The sequence below is a fragment of the Schistocerca americana genome, chromosome 4 (assembly GCF_021461395.2).
Source record: "Schistocerca americana isolate TAMUIC-IGC-003095 chromosome 4, iqSchAmer2.1, whole genome shotgun sequence".
In the NCBI taxonomy this organism is placed as follows: Eukaryota; Metazoa; Arthropoda; class Insecta; order Orthoptera; family Acrididae; genus Schistocerca; species Schistocerca americana.
Genome location: NC_060122.1, coordinates 411107473 through 411122261, shown reverse-complemented (window position 1 = coordinate 411122261; position 14789 = coordinate 411107473).

Here is a 14789-nt window from a genome sequence, read left to right as displayed (position 1 = left end):
TGGTTTCTGTCTTTCCCTTTTCCTCCCTGCTGTTTCCTGCACTCTCTTCGTCATTCTGTCCATACTCATCCTAACTACATGTCCAGCAAACCTTTCCCATTTGAGTCTGATTTCCCCGGTTTTTGAATTGTGTCACATTCTAAGTATATGGTATTGTTCCATTTAGGTGAATTACAATCTTCTGTTTCAATAAATAAATGGTAAGGTTTATCACCTAACCCAACAAGAGGCCCATTACATATTACTTTGATGTCTACGAAACGATTCCTCTAACGAGGAGAAAGAAACATACATAACGGAAAAAGACGTTTTGCAACGAAATATTTCCTCACACAATACATAAAAATATATTTTTCGCCTCTTAAGCAACATTCGAGAATAATATGTAATGCCGTCGAAATAATTATAAAATTTACGGTTTTCGTAATCATTACATGATAATAATTTGTTTACTATTCTCGTCTGCATACTGAATTAAGACATACAGTGCATGTCCAGAGTTGAACTGGTTCTGCGTACCTGACGCATCCATCTTCACACTTTGAGAAAATTTTGACTTTTGCAAATTTTGATGCTGCATTCTGCGGCCGACTTGCAGTATTTCGATTTTTCACAACAGATGTTCCTGAATACTGACACAACAAATCTTTTAACATAGATATTTTGGCCTTCCATCAACTCCAACTGGAGGTGATGATTACTTTCCAAATAATTTGCTTACCGAACTACGTTGGTCTACCACTGAAGTCGTAACTGCATGTACTGCCTGACGTGTTTATACGTACTGATGCACTGACGTTTGTTTCTACTTGTGCTATTTCCAAACTGTAGCAGTTAGTAATTTGGTTTATTCCTCCTTCATATTTTCTTATTGTGGTGATTATCCGTGACTGATTAATTATGATTTTTTATGTTGAAGACAATAAGTTGTTAATGGAGATATTAATACTGAGGATAGTTAATGTTTTTGTAATGGTCATTCATTATGCTTAGTGGTACTTTGCGTGGGACAGTAAAAGAAAACAGAAGCGGGTGACGGCCTCGTCGAAGTCACGCGCCGCACATGATTTGTGTTGTTTGCACTGCGGTGACACTATCATTCAAACGGATGACTGTCGGATCACGTTTGCCGTGACAACGTCAACAGGCGCGCCCTGTGAAGAGACCCAGCCGTTGATTACCGAGCGCTTCCGTAATTCATCACGTCTTGTGTCGCGAAGCGATCGCACGTGTGTAACCTCTGCAGCAATTACTGCGTAACGCGCGTCGGTTTCCGGTGTCCTGATGCACGGCCCGTCACGGGTAGAGACGGCGGGAGGACAAAGCGACTCGGCCCCGCGGCAGCTGCCCCGTGCTCGACCCCGGGTTGTCTGCTCGGCCGTAAGCCGCAGCGGGTCTCCTACAAATGTTAGCATTCCTCTTTGGACGCATCCTGCTCCGGTCGACCCGACGCAATATCCAAGCAAGCTGCGCCGGCAAACAGATTCGCATACAGTGCGCACACACTGGGCAGCGCTGTGAGGGGCCCAGTGCTCCCCGTGGCAAACACCGTCTGCTCTGATAGCGGGGCGTCCGCTGCACCAACAGGAGGATGGAGGATGGCAGCGCGTAGCACCGCGTACGCGCCGTCTTCAGGTTCGCTGGAACGTCCTCCTAAGGTGTCCTCTGAGTTGACGACACTGAAAGAAAAGAACTGGCGCCGAGTTTTCACCAAGACTTGGGGGGGTGGGGGGGCAGGGGGAGGGGGGGGGGCAAGACGAAAGGTTGTGGATGCGAAGAGTTAAACGAAATCGACAGTAAAATTTTACCTACCGATTTGGCACAAAGTAGTGGCAGCTATTTGTTCATGTTGAACCAGTAAACGGATCTCTCAAGACTCTCAGTGACCATACTGGATTTGAAATGATAAATTCCGTTCTCCGGAATTATTTCACTGTTGAATATCATGCCGAGTTTCCTCCGTTCAACCGTCGCACGAACGTCCAAATGACAGATTTATATAGCCGAGACGCTAACACGGAACTCGGTTCCAGTTTCAAAGTAGAGACAACGTAAACTAGATTTTCAATATTCCACGTAATTACCGGCCAGCCGCTGTGGCCGAGCGATTCTAGGAGCTTCAATTTGGAACCGCGCCACCACTACCGTCGCATGTTCGAATCCTGCCTCGGGCATGGATGTGTGTTATGTCCTTAGGTTAGTTAGGTTTTGTAGTTTGTAAGTTCTTGGAGACTGATGACCTCAGATGGTAAGTCCCATAGTGGTCAGAGCCATTTGAACCATTTCATAATTACTGATCGAATCTAAAAATTTTAAATGTTGTCATTATCTACCCATTAAAGGGAACAATCTTACGTAAAAAGTGTAACACAACAAGACAAAAATTTTGTATTTGTGGGGATCCACTGCCTGTAGATGCTTAATAAACGTAAACATTGTCCGTAGTAGGCTGTAATGCGATGTTTATTTAATCGTGCGATTAGCTAATTTTGACTAAGCAGCATCGTCAAAGACCTGCAAAACCAACGTAGAAAAGCACTACATTGTCTGTCCGTCCCCGGTAGCTGGATGGCCACCGGCATGGTAGCTCTGCGTGTTCGGTCAGAGTGTTAGCTATCCTCTGTAACAAAAAATTGAGTGAACAGATTAACGGAAAACCTAAATGGGTGTCATCGGACGTCCGCCTCGAACAAATTCAACGAACGATATAGAACAAAATGAGACAAAAATTTAAAAAAAAAATGGTCAGCGTGACGGATTGTCAGTCCTCTGGGCCCGGGCTCGATTCCCGGCTGGGTCGGGAAATTTTCTCAGGCCGGGGACTGGGTGTTGTGTTGTCCTCATCATCATCCTATTATCTTCGTCGACTGCGGGTCGCCGAAGTGGCGTCAGATTGAAAGACCGGCACCTGGGCAACGGTCTACCCAACGGGGGCCCTAGCCATACGACTAAATAAATAAACTACATTGTCTGCATACATCGTCATGTATAAATAACATTTTACGCACATCACATTAAAATAAAACATTACTGTACAAATTTCTTACTTACATTTGTAACATCAGTGTTTCATGTCATTTTCAAATTACTCTTAATTACAAGTAAAAAGTAACCATATTCCGTCATTTTACGAAAGGATCCACACTACAATGACCTTTCAACATCGTTTTCTGAACTTGCTGTCATAAAACAATATGTTAAACAGGATTTTATTCATCCAGTACTAGAGAACGAAGGCACTTAGCGGCTTCCACCAAACTTTACACATAATTTCAAACGCAAAAAAATTACTAAATAAAAAGAATTATCGCTTACTACGCGTTCGCAGTTCATGCAGTCAAACCTCAGCATCAGGCATGCTTAATTTACTTCTTTTCTACTAACTCTATTCGTAACACACATTTGCAGACGGTGTCTACATCTATATCTGCAAAATAATATCATTGTACGACATGTATATCAGGAATTATGACGTCACAAGCATTTAGAAGCGTAAAAAACAATGATTAAAATACCGTAGAGAAAAGTTCCACATCAGGATGACATTTTAATTTAATACTTCTTTACTACTAACTATATTTGAAACACACTTTGCATACAGTACCTACAGAAATGCTAAGAGGACAGCTACTTATGATACTATAATATTATAATAAAACGTTTAACGAGTTACACAGTAATATTAGTAGTTCGGTAACTGGTTAAGAGTTTTATTGTAGTTTGGCAGAATAGAAGTATTTGAGCAGTAGCCTTTTTGTTCTAGCAGTTTTTATTACTAAGTACAAGAAGTAAAAAATTAATACATGCATTTACTATTATTGTCGAAAACGTGAACTGTAAAGCTTATTTTAGCTTCTCAGACAGTAGGCTGTAATGATATAAACAGTTCCGGAGATGACGTCGTAAACGTAGAGATGGGTGAAAAACTATCTTTCGTGTAAAATGGAGCGTAAACTCCCACATTATATTCACCTAATGCTTCACAATGTGAGTACTTAGCGACTTCCAACAAACTCTGAGAATAATTTCAAATCTATCCTTAACTTTCCTTCACATACGTGCTTAACGGCAAATGTATAACATGTTAGCTCATTTCTACACTTAAATCTACATGGATGCTTTGCAAATCACACTCAAGTGCCTGGCAGAGGGTTCATAGAACCACCTTCACAATAATTCTCTATTATTCCACTCTCGAACAGCGCGCGAAAAAAAAACGAACACCTGTGTCTTTCCGTGCGACCTCTTTCCGTGCTAACTCTGATTTCCCTTATTCTATTGTGATGATTGGTTCTTTCTATGTACGTCGGCGTCAGCAAAACATTTTCGCATTAGAAGATAGAATTTTCGTGAGAAATTCCTTCGCATCGAGAAACGCCTTTGTTTTAACGATGATCACTCCAAATTGTGTACCACGTCCATGACTCTCTCACCCCTATACCTCGATAATACAAAACGTGCTGCTCTTTTTTCAATTTTCTCAGTGTACTCCGTTAATCCTACCTGACAAGGATCCCAAAAAGCCGAGCAGTGCTCTAAAAAAGGACGGACATTCGTAGTGTAGGGAGTCTCTTTAGTAGATCTGCTTGCATCTTCTACGTGTTCTGCCAATAAATCGCAGGCTTACGTTCCTCTTCCCCGCAACGTCATCTACGTGTTCTTTCCAGTTTAAGATGTTTATAGAGTAATCAGACGCTGGAGCTGTTTTATCCATGGGAGTTCAATTCCTTAAAGAATTTCTCGGCTTCTAGCCGCGGTAGGTTGCTGCAGCGACCAAGTGTTCCTAGTGACTGGAAAAATGACATTCCTGTTTTCAAAAAGGGTCATCAAACAGATGAACACAGCTATAGACCAATATCGCTGACGTCAGCTGAACACGAAATGAGAGAAGACTTGCAGAGAATCGGTGTTTGAAGCAAGAAACCTGCAACATATTTAAAAAAAATGTAAATGGCAGTTACAGCTTTCGACATGAAGAGTATTTGTTTATGTGCTATAATTACCTGTGAATGCGTGTGCAGCCCCTCACAAACACATAAGGAGGAAATGTTAATGTGTAAAGCACATGACGAAACCTGAAAATGACATGAAAAATAACGTGCAGTAGTTGTTTGTGAAATATGGCCTACAAATACACAAGGACGAAAATGAGTTGAACCGAGGAGCGGACGACTTGCTGCCGACGAATCTAATACTACAATAAAACAAGTATAGTCATCTGAAGGCGGGCACGGTAGTCCGAAACGGATCTCAGCAATTAAATCATGTTCTTAAAGAACAGAATGTAACAGTTGCTGGCTGCATTCTCCACCGACAATCCTTAAATGTTAATAAGAATCATAAATTTCACAAATGATGAACAATGCCAGAAAATTTTACCGTTGAAATTAACGGTTTACATTACGATACAGATTTTTGTTTGTTTTAAAAATCAGCTGTTACACTAATAGAAAGAATAGGCAACGTTAATGGATTCTTCTGTCGCTGATTGGTGGATACAGTATTACTCGATCGAGGAACACAAGAACTGTCAAAACTCTGAGACATTTATTCATCTCGTTAACAGTTTTAGACCATCGTCAGACAATAATTGACATTTGTCGTCGTAGGCGTCAAAATGTTAGTGGAAGACATTGGACAAGGCATTGGAATTGATAAAGTGTGTTAGGAAAACTCGCAGAGTAGAATGATGTTTGAAATGTGGAACGAAATACTAAAAACAAGCAGTGAATAAATGTTAATGAATGGATATGAAGCAGGGTGGCCGGGGCGTTTAAGCTGAGCAAACAAAATGTATTCCGTGCATTTTTCTTACTTTGTTTTTTCTTTTTTATCTTTTTTTTGAGTCATCAATCTCTGTCTCTGATTTATTTGATGTGGCCTCCCACAAATTTCCTCTCCTGTGCGAAGCTCTTCACATCAGAGTGGCACTTCCAGCTTACGTTCTCAGTTATTTGCTGACTGTGTTCCAGTCTCTTTCTTCCTCTACAGTTCCCTCTCGTACCATGGAAGTTATTCGCTGATGCGTTAACAGATATCCTATCATTCTGTTCCTTCTTCTTGTCAGTGTTTTTCACACATTCCTTTCCTCAGCGGTTTTACACTGAAGTTCCTCGTACCTTACCTTATCACTCCACTTAATTCTCAACATTCGTCTGTAGCACCACATCTCAAATGCTTCGATTCTCTTCTGTGCCGGCTTTCCCACAGTTCATGTTTCACTACCACTTACTTCTGTGCTCAAAACGTACATTTGCAGAAATTTATTCGTCAAATTAAGCCTTATGTTTGATAATAGTAGACTTCTTTAAGCCAGGAGTGCCCTTTTTGTTCATGCTAGTCTACTTTTGATGTCCCCCTTGGTCCGTCCGTCATAGGTTGTTTTGTTGCCTAGGTAGCAGAGTCACTTAAATTCATCTAATTTGTGACTGTCAGTCCTGATGTTAAGTATCCGCTGTTCTCATTTGCGTTTAATCCATATTCTGTGGACTGTTCATTTCATTCAGCAGATCATGTAGTTCTTCTTCACTTACACTGAGGGTGGCAATGTCGTTTGCGAATAATATCATTTATATCCTTTCACCTTGAATTTTAATTCCACTCCTGAACCTTTCTTCCCTGTCTTACACGCTTTTTAATGACAGCACTTCGTTCTTGGTCGTCCACTCGTGTTATTCCCACTTGGCTCTTGTACTTGTTTGACACTTTCTAACGTGTTTTCATGGTCGACAGATCCGGTGATCGTGTCTTGATTTTTCATTAGTCTTGCTTCCATTGTCAACCGCAACGTCAGAACTACCTCCCTGGTGGCTTTACCTTTCCCAAAGCCAAGCTGATTGTCATCTAACACATCCTCAATTTTCTCCCCCATTCTTCTGTATATTGTTCGCGTCAGCAACTTGCATGCATGAGCTGTTAAGCAGATTGTGCAATAATTCTCGCACTTGTCAGCTCTTGCAGTCTTGGTAATTGTGTGAATGATGTATGTCCGAATGTTAGGTGGTATATCGCCAGACTCTGCACACCAACAAGAAAAGTAGTTTTATTGTCTCCTCCCCACATGATTTTAGAAATTCTGCTGGAACGACATCTATCTCTTTTGCCTTATTTGATGTTAAGTCTTCCGTAGCTCTTTTAAACCTGATTCTAGTAGTGGATCCCCTAACTCTTCTAAATCTACACATGTGTCTTCTTCTATCACATCATACCGAGGCCTTCAATGCACTCTATCCGCCTATCCGCTCTCTCCTCTGCATTTAACGGTGGAATTCCCGTTGAACTCTTAATGCTACCACCCTTGTTTTCAATTTCACCGAAGGCTGTTTTGACTTTCCTATATTCTGTGTCAGTCCTTCCGACAATAATTTCTTTTTCGATTTTCACATCTATCATTGTGCCGTTTCACCTAGCTTCCTTGCACTGTTTATTTCATTCCTAAGTGAACTGTATATCTCTGTTCCTGAATTTCCCTGAACATTTTTGTATTTCCTTTTTTCATCGATCAGCTGAAGTGTGTCTTCGTTTACCCATGGTTTCTTTGTAATTACCTTCTTTGTACATACGTCTTTCTCTACAGTTTCTGTGACTGCCCTTTTTATGGATGTCCATTCCTCTTTAACTGAATTGCACATTGAGTTATTCAGTATCACAGTATCTGTCGCATCAGAGAACTTCATTCGTTTCTCTTCATTCCCTATCACTTCAGTATCCCACTTCTTTGCGCATTTATTCTTCCTGACTAGTCCCTTAAACTTCAACCTACTCTTCATCACAACTACATTGTGATCTATGTCTATATCTGTCGCTAGGTACGCCTTTCACTCCAGTATCTGTCTAATCATGATGTAACCTAATTGAAACATTCCCTCACCTCACGCCTTTTCCAAATATATCCTCCTCTACTGATACTTGGATAGAGAGTATCTGCTACTACTACATAAAATGTATTGTAAAACTCATTTAGTGTTTCTCCTCTCTCATTTCCTAGTACCGAGTCCATATATTGTTATAACATTTCTTATACTCCTACACCTACAACCGCATTCCTGTCCCACTGACTATTAGATTTTCATCTCCCCTTACGTTTTGAATTACACGTTCAGTATCCGCATATACTTTTCTTTCCCTTCATCGTCAGTTTGTGACGTCGGCATGTGTACCTAAACTATTATTGTTGGTGTTGGTTTGCTGTCGATTCTGATGAGAACAACCAACTCTATTAGTGAACCATTCATAGTAAAATACTCTCTGCCCTACCTTCCTATTCATAACGAATCCTACTCTCCTGTACACCATTTTCTGCTGCTGTTGAAATTACCCTACACTCATCTGACCAGAAATCCTTGTCTTCTTTCCATTTCACTTCACTGGCTCAATTATATGTAGACTGAGACTTAGCATTTCGCTTTTCTGGTTTTCTGTCTTCCCCACCATGTTCAGGCGTCTGGCGTTCCACGCCTCGACTCGTAGAGCCTTTCGCTTCCGTTGGTTGTTCAATCTTTTTCTTATGGTCGCCTCCCCCTTGGCAGTCACCTCCCGGTGATCCGAATGGGGTTTAGTGTGTGTTAACATTATGCTACAAACCATACCTTGCTACATATTTCCATTTCTGATATACACGTGATCAAATTTATGAGGATCACTTAGAAAATCCTGGATATGTACGACAAAACGTTTACGCTTGCTTGCCTCTGGGTTTTTAATGGACTAAAATTAAGAACAATGAAGAAACTATCTACAGGATGGTCCCCCTTCAGTGAATTTTAATTACGCTTTATTACAATCTATTTATTTCCGATCAATCGAATTTTGCCAGACACGAAGAAAGGTCTGTGTTTACCTCAGACGGTTGTATAAAAATCTGGGACAGTTCCGGGGAAGCCCAGTGTTGCAAAATTGTAACTTTCCCGTAAGCTAATACTTCAAATATACTCGTATTTTTCCTCATTGTAATGTAGCGTATCGACCTGTTTGCTCCAAAAATACGCCAGAATTGAAGAAACCTGAAACAAAGTCAGCCACAGGCGGGCGAAAGGGTTATGCGTTGCAAAGCAAAACACGGCTGGCTGGCATTGCAAAGCAGAGCCAGCAGGGTGCAGTACAACAACAGCCGACGCTGCAATACATTAGCAGGAGACAGACTCACTTACCGTCAAGGAAGTGCTTGGAGTATGTGGCTTAAGCCATAAATGAAAGTAGTACGAAGCGTGTAAGTACTTAGCCATTAGTGTACTAAATCATTCTCGTCTCAATATCACAGTCTACACCACGAGCCTCTGACACCCAAAGCGACCTCCCGGAATGCAGTATGGTGTCCACTGTTCGACCTCGAGACAGGGCAGCCTGCGCGGAGACATGAGGGAGCCGCCCGCTCGCGGAGGAAGTTCAGGGCCATCGTCAGCTGCACCGCCACGCTGTCATCACAGGCGCAGCCAGAGGTGTCACTGCAGCGGCATTCGAGTGACTCTATGCTCGGCCCCGTTCTTTGTGCTGTCAGCAATGTCAGACGTCTACTGTTTGCCACGTGAGGCAACTGGACGCCTCAACCAAGCTGTTCTTGACATACTACGGAAGAGAGACAGAATAATGAAATTACCTGAACAAGTCTAATGTCGCCCTGATATCTCATTTCACTTTCCACGTGGGATAATCTAAGGTCATTTAAGATGTCAGAGCACTGACGTGGCCTTCTTAGAGCAAAGTCGGAATCTATAGCGTAAGGTACGGTGGGCAAAAAAAATTATTGTGTTTTGGTCATGGAGAAGAATTTTAACGGTCATGCATTTTATTGCAAGTAGAGAACCAGTGTATTTGTCAAGTTGTAGAAGTAATGGCAGTCATGATAAGTTTGCCCCTGACAGATGCGCACAGTGTAATGCACAGCGTAACGCTGAGGGCTACCCAGCGCCGTGTATGAAATCATTTCCGCGAAAATCTTATACAAGTAATCGTTGGTGGCATATGGCTATGCATTGCGGGGAGTTGAGATGGCTCACGTTTAGACGTAAGAATTAGGTTAATGTATTTTGTTTTCTTGTCTTGCGAACGTTCTCAAAATATGTGTTTTCAAGGACAAAGCTTCAACAGAACCAGAGAGTCAAGGTGTATCAGAACCGGAAGCAGTGTGCATATTGTTAGAAAGGGTAGCACAATTAACAGCGGATAATACAGAACTCCGTGGGTTAATAGAATAGCGATCGTCACAGCGGTGTGTAGATTTCTCAGTCGCGTATTTAATTGCTGCTTTTTCTGATAATGCAACTGAGCATGTGCAGGCCTGAAAATCTGGCTCTGATGGAAGATTGGTCTGATAAGGAATCACTGAGTGTTGGAAAATTGAGACTTCCAGGGGATTGTAAAGTTACGTAGGGTGTACAGAAGCTCTTAGGGAGCCACAACATTTGAAGAATTAAAAGAAGGGTTAATTCACAGATACACGAAACGAAATAGTGTCAGGCACTATAGGGAGCAATTATGAGTAATAACTAAGAAAAATATGGAAACTATGAAACACTTTGCAGACAGTACAAGGAAAATTAATAGCTGTACCAATGAATTGGGGCAGGATGCAGCAGTTAATGGAATTATTTTGCAAGATGCTGAGCAGAGCGTGCTTGATGCTTTTTTAAGAGAGTTGCATGCGAAAATGTCAAGATGTTTGTGGGCAGGAGGTCCGACGGATTTATGCACAGAGGTGCGGTAAACTATGTGAGGAGATCGAATTTTCGACTGGAATGCAGGGTAAACGGACAGTGTGTGCAGCTGATATAAAACGTTTCATGTGTGGACGAATGGGGCACGCAAGGAGGCATTGTCGTCAGCCTTAGGGGGATATGAATGAAGTAGGAAGTAATAATAGTTCTAGAAGTAGAGTACCGGATACTTACAAGATGTTAAACGCCAATAAGGACTCCATGTCCACTTATGGTGATTCCAAGTAAGATTGGATGCTACGAAACTGTATGCAGAGGGGGCTCGTCCAATAAGAGGAATAGCAGGAAAAAAGGGTTGCGGGATGTTATTGGACACAGGGGCGCAGGTGTCAGTCGCCAGTAGTGATCTGGTGAAATGTAAGTAATGGGACCCACCACAGTACGGATTGCGTGGAATGGGGGATGAAGATGTCGCAACAGTAGGATCGATGGACATAGACTTTTGCATGGATACGCTTCGGTTTGAAAAATGTAAAGTGACCATGCCACACGTGAGGGAGGGCAACGTCATGATTCCGCGATAAGATTTATTATAACAGCATTGTTCCATAATCGACCTTCGGCAACATCAGGTGGAACGTGGGAAAAATGTTTCAGTTAGGTGAATGCATTTCCAGAGTAGCGATGTTGTCAAGTGAGTCAGTCGTACAAGATGAACCAATTGAATCAAGTGATCACACTAAGACTTGATTCGCACGATTGTGTACCTAAGGGTACTGGGAAATAACTTTGAGTCAGTGTTGAGTCTAGCTTGTCGGTAAGAATTTTGTGTGTGGTGGAACCATTAAAAGAGAATGAAGTGTTAGATCAGGCGGGTTGCTTAGAAGAAAAAATTCTTGAAAGAAAGGTAACTGTTTCCATGGATAATTTTAATGCAGAGGACATAGTATTAACAAAAGGGATGTCCTGCAGGAAGACGAGATGTGTCAGCCACCGACAATCGCCGGATGGCATTGAAACTGCATTACGAGAAAAAGTGAAGGATATACAGGGAAGCAATAGGGAACGAATGGAAAAATTACGTTTGGAATTTAAGGATTCATGTTTTCCAAAAGGGTCAGTAGCAGCTACGCATATTACAAAGCACTTCTTACCAACGGGAAATGAATCACCAGTCTACTGAAAGTCATACAGAATTCTTAGGTACTCGCAGCCAATTTTGGAGGAATTTATCGATCAACAGCTGAAACATGGAATAACTGAAGAAAGTAATGGTCCATTGGGGCAGCAATGGTCGTCGTCCAGAAAATCAATGGATAGAAGACAAAAATATAAATTTTGCTGTGATAACAAACACCTAAAAGCGAAAACTATAACGGACGCCTACTCCTTGCCAAACATCACAGAAACCTTGGATCATTTAGGGCAATGGAAATATTGTTCAACAATGGATCTGAAGAGTGGTCATCACCTGACAGAGTTTGCACGGCAGGATCGACACAAAACAGCGTTTTCTGCACCCTAATCTAAAAATCCAAAAGAATGCCATTCGGGCCGGCCGAAGTGGCCGTGCGGTTAAAGGCGCTGCAGTCTGGAACCGCAAGACCGCTACGGTCGCAGGTTCGAATCCTGCCTCGGGCATGGATGTTTGTGATGTCCTTAGGTTAGTTAGGTTTAACTCGTTCTAAGTTCTAGGGGACTAATGACCTCAGCAGTTGAGTCCCATAGTGCTCAGAGCCATTTGAACCATTTTTGAATGCCATTCGGATGGAAAATGCATCTACAACTTATCAGAGGTTGTTGGATGAGTACTCAGAGACTTCAAACCACAGCAGTGCTGAGTGTATCTCCATGACATAAGCGTCTGTGCGAGTGATTGGAATAACATATGCAGCGATTAAGGGAAGTATTTCTAAGGTTAAAAGCAGTGTAGTTATCACTGATTACCGGAAAGTGTAATTTTGTGATGGAAGAGATAGCATACAGAGGTCATATCACAAATGATGAGCCGACCGGAGTGGCCGAGCGGTTTTAGGCGCTACGGTCTGGAGCCGCGCGACCGCTACGGTCGCAGGTTCGAATCCTGCCTCGGGCATGGACGTGTGTGATGTTCTTAGGTTAGTTAGGTTTAAGTAGTTCTAAGTTCTAGGGGACTGATGACCTCAGAAGTTAAGTCCCATAGTGCTCAGAGCCATTTGAACCATAAATAAAGATGAGGTAAAGACAGACGTAAGATTAAGTTCAGCTGTATGTGAATTACCTGTACCAGAATCTGCAAAGGTGCTGCAGTCACTCTTGGGACACACGAACTATTACCACCGGTTCGTAAAAGGATTTGCGAATATTACCAGACCGTTGACACAATTGTTAAAAAAGGGTACTAAATTTTTATTGTCAGAGCAATGCCAACATGCTTTTGAGGAGCTAAAAGAAGCTTTAACATCGAGTCCGATATTGGTGTTTCCGAATTTTAATAGAAGATTTATTCTATCATGCAATACATCAAACCATGCACTTGGCTGTGTGTTGTCACAAGAGGTGGAAGGTGTAGAACGTCTGGCAGCTCACTCATCAAGGCAACTGAATTCTGCAGAAAGAGATTATTCCACAACTGGGAAAGACATGTTGAACTTTATTTATGGAATCATGTATTTCCAAAGTTAACTGTACGCTAAGAAATTTAGAGTAATAACGGATCACGAAGCATTAAAATGGTTGTTAGGGTTAAGGGATCCTTCCGGTAGGTTGAACGATGGGCAGTAAGCGAAACTGAATTCCGAAGTTACGCATAAACGTGGGAGGAAGCATGGAAATGTGGATGACTGAACCTGAAAAGTAGCAGTATTACATATTGGGGGTAATGAGCATAAGGAATGGTAAGCTGTACAAAGAGCGGATGACGAATATAAGCAGTATTTTAAGATGTCACAGTTTTATTTGCAGGATGCGTTGCTATGCAGAGAAAACAAGTTGGGTCCACAGGTAGTGGTACCAGCAAAGCTAAGAAATAGAGTGCTATCAGAAGCTCATGATCACATATTAGTGGGTCATAGAAGTTGCAGATCAATCGCAGAGTAACGGAAAGGTGTTGGTGGATTGGTGGCGGAATAGGCAGACAGACATAAACCAGTATGTGCGAAATTGAATACAGCGCGCACAGGGGTCGGATTTGTGTCGACCAAGAGTACCATTGCTGAAGTTACCCGAAGCATTAGCATCATTCGAATATCTGGGGAACTGATGTGTCAGGTCCATGCAATGAAACACCTCCACGGAATAAGTACATACAGTCATAGATCATTTTCCATGACACGTAGAAATTGTCGCAATGGCAAACCAGCAGGAAGTAAAAGTGGCACAAGAACTTGTGAACAATTGAAGTGTGGAGTACCTCCGATAATAAAAACAGATCAGAAAATGGGCTTCTTGTCAGATCCTTTCTAGGAGTTGTGTAAGTTATTGAATGTGAAAAAGTTAGGTACTAGTTCTCTCCATCCAAAGCCAATGGAAGAACTGAAAGAGTGCAATGGATAATCGACATGATGCCTGGATACTACATTGACTCACATCAGAAAAACTGGTATATCTGTTTGAAGTACGTCGTCTCCGCCTACAATTCGAAGCAACATACTCATACAGGATATCGCCATATGATGTAGTATATGGTGTTAAATGCCGTCACCATTCGACTTATTGAAAGCGAAGAAAGAGAAGACTAGAGAGTCTGTTAAGGAACCTGCCGGAGTGGTTACGGAAATTTGGGGTAGAGTGTGGAGGACAAATACACGAGCACTGGAGAAACAAGGAGAAGCGATGGGCTAAACGGCTTGGTCAGGAGATGACGGTACCAACTTCGTATACGCAAAGTATCAGGGGCCATACAAAGTGGTAGAGGCTACGTCACCAGTAAATTTCTAGATTCAGTTGCCAACGAGAACGATAACTGTGCATGTAGGGCGATTTAAACCTTTCTAAGGGAGTCTGGAAGCTATTCCAGGGATGGGAGGTACGGAACAGGAAGTGAGAGTGAGAAACAAGGTATAGGAAGATAAGCAGGTGGTTGAGAATGAAACAACAATGACGAACCCGTACGGATTAAGGCCTAGGAGATAGCCATTTAATATTTTTTCAAGCTAG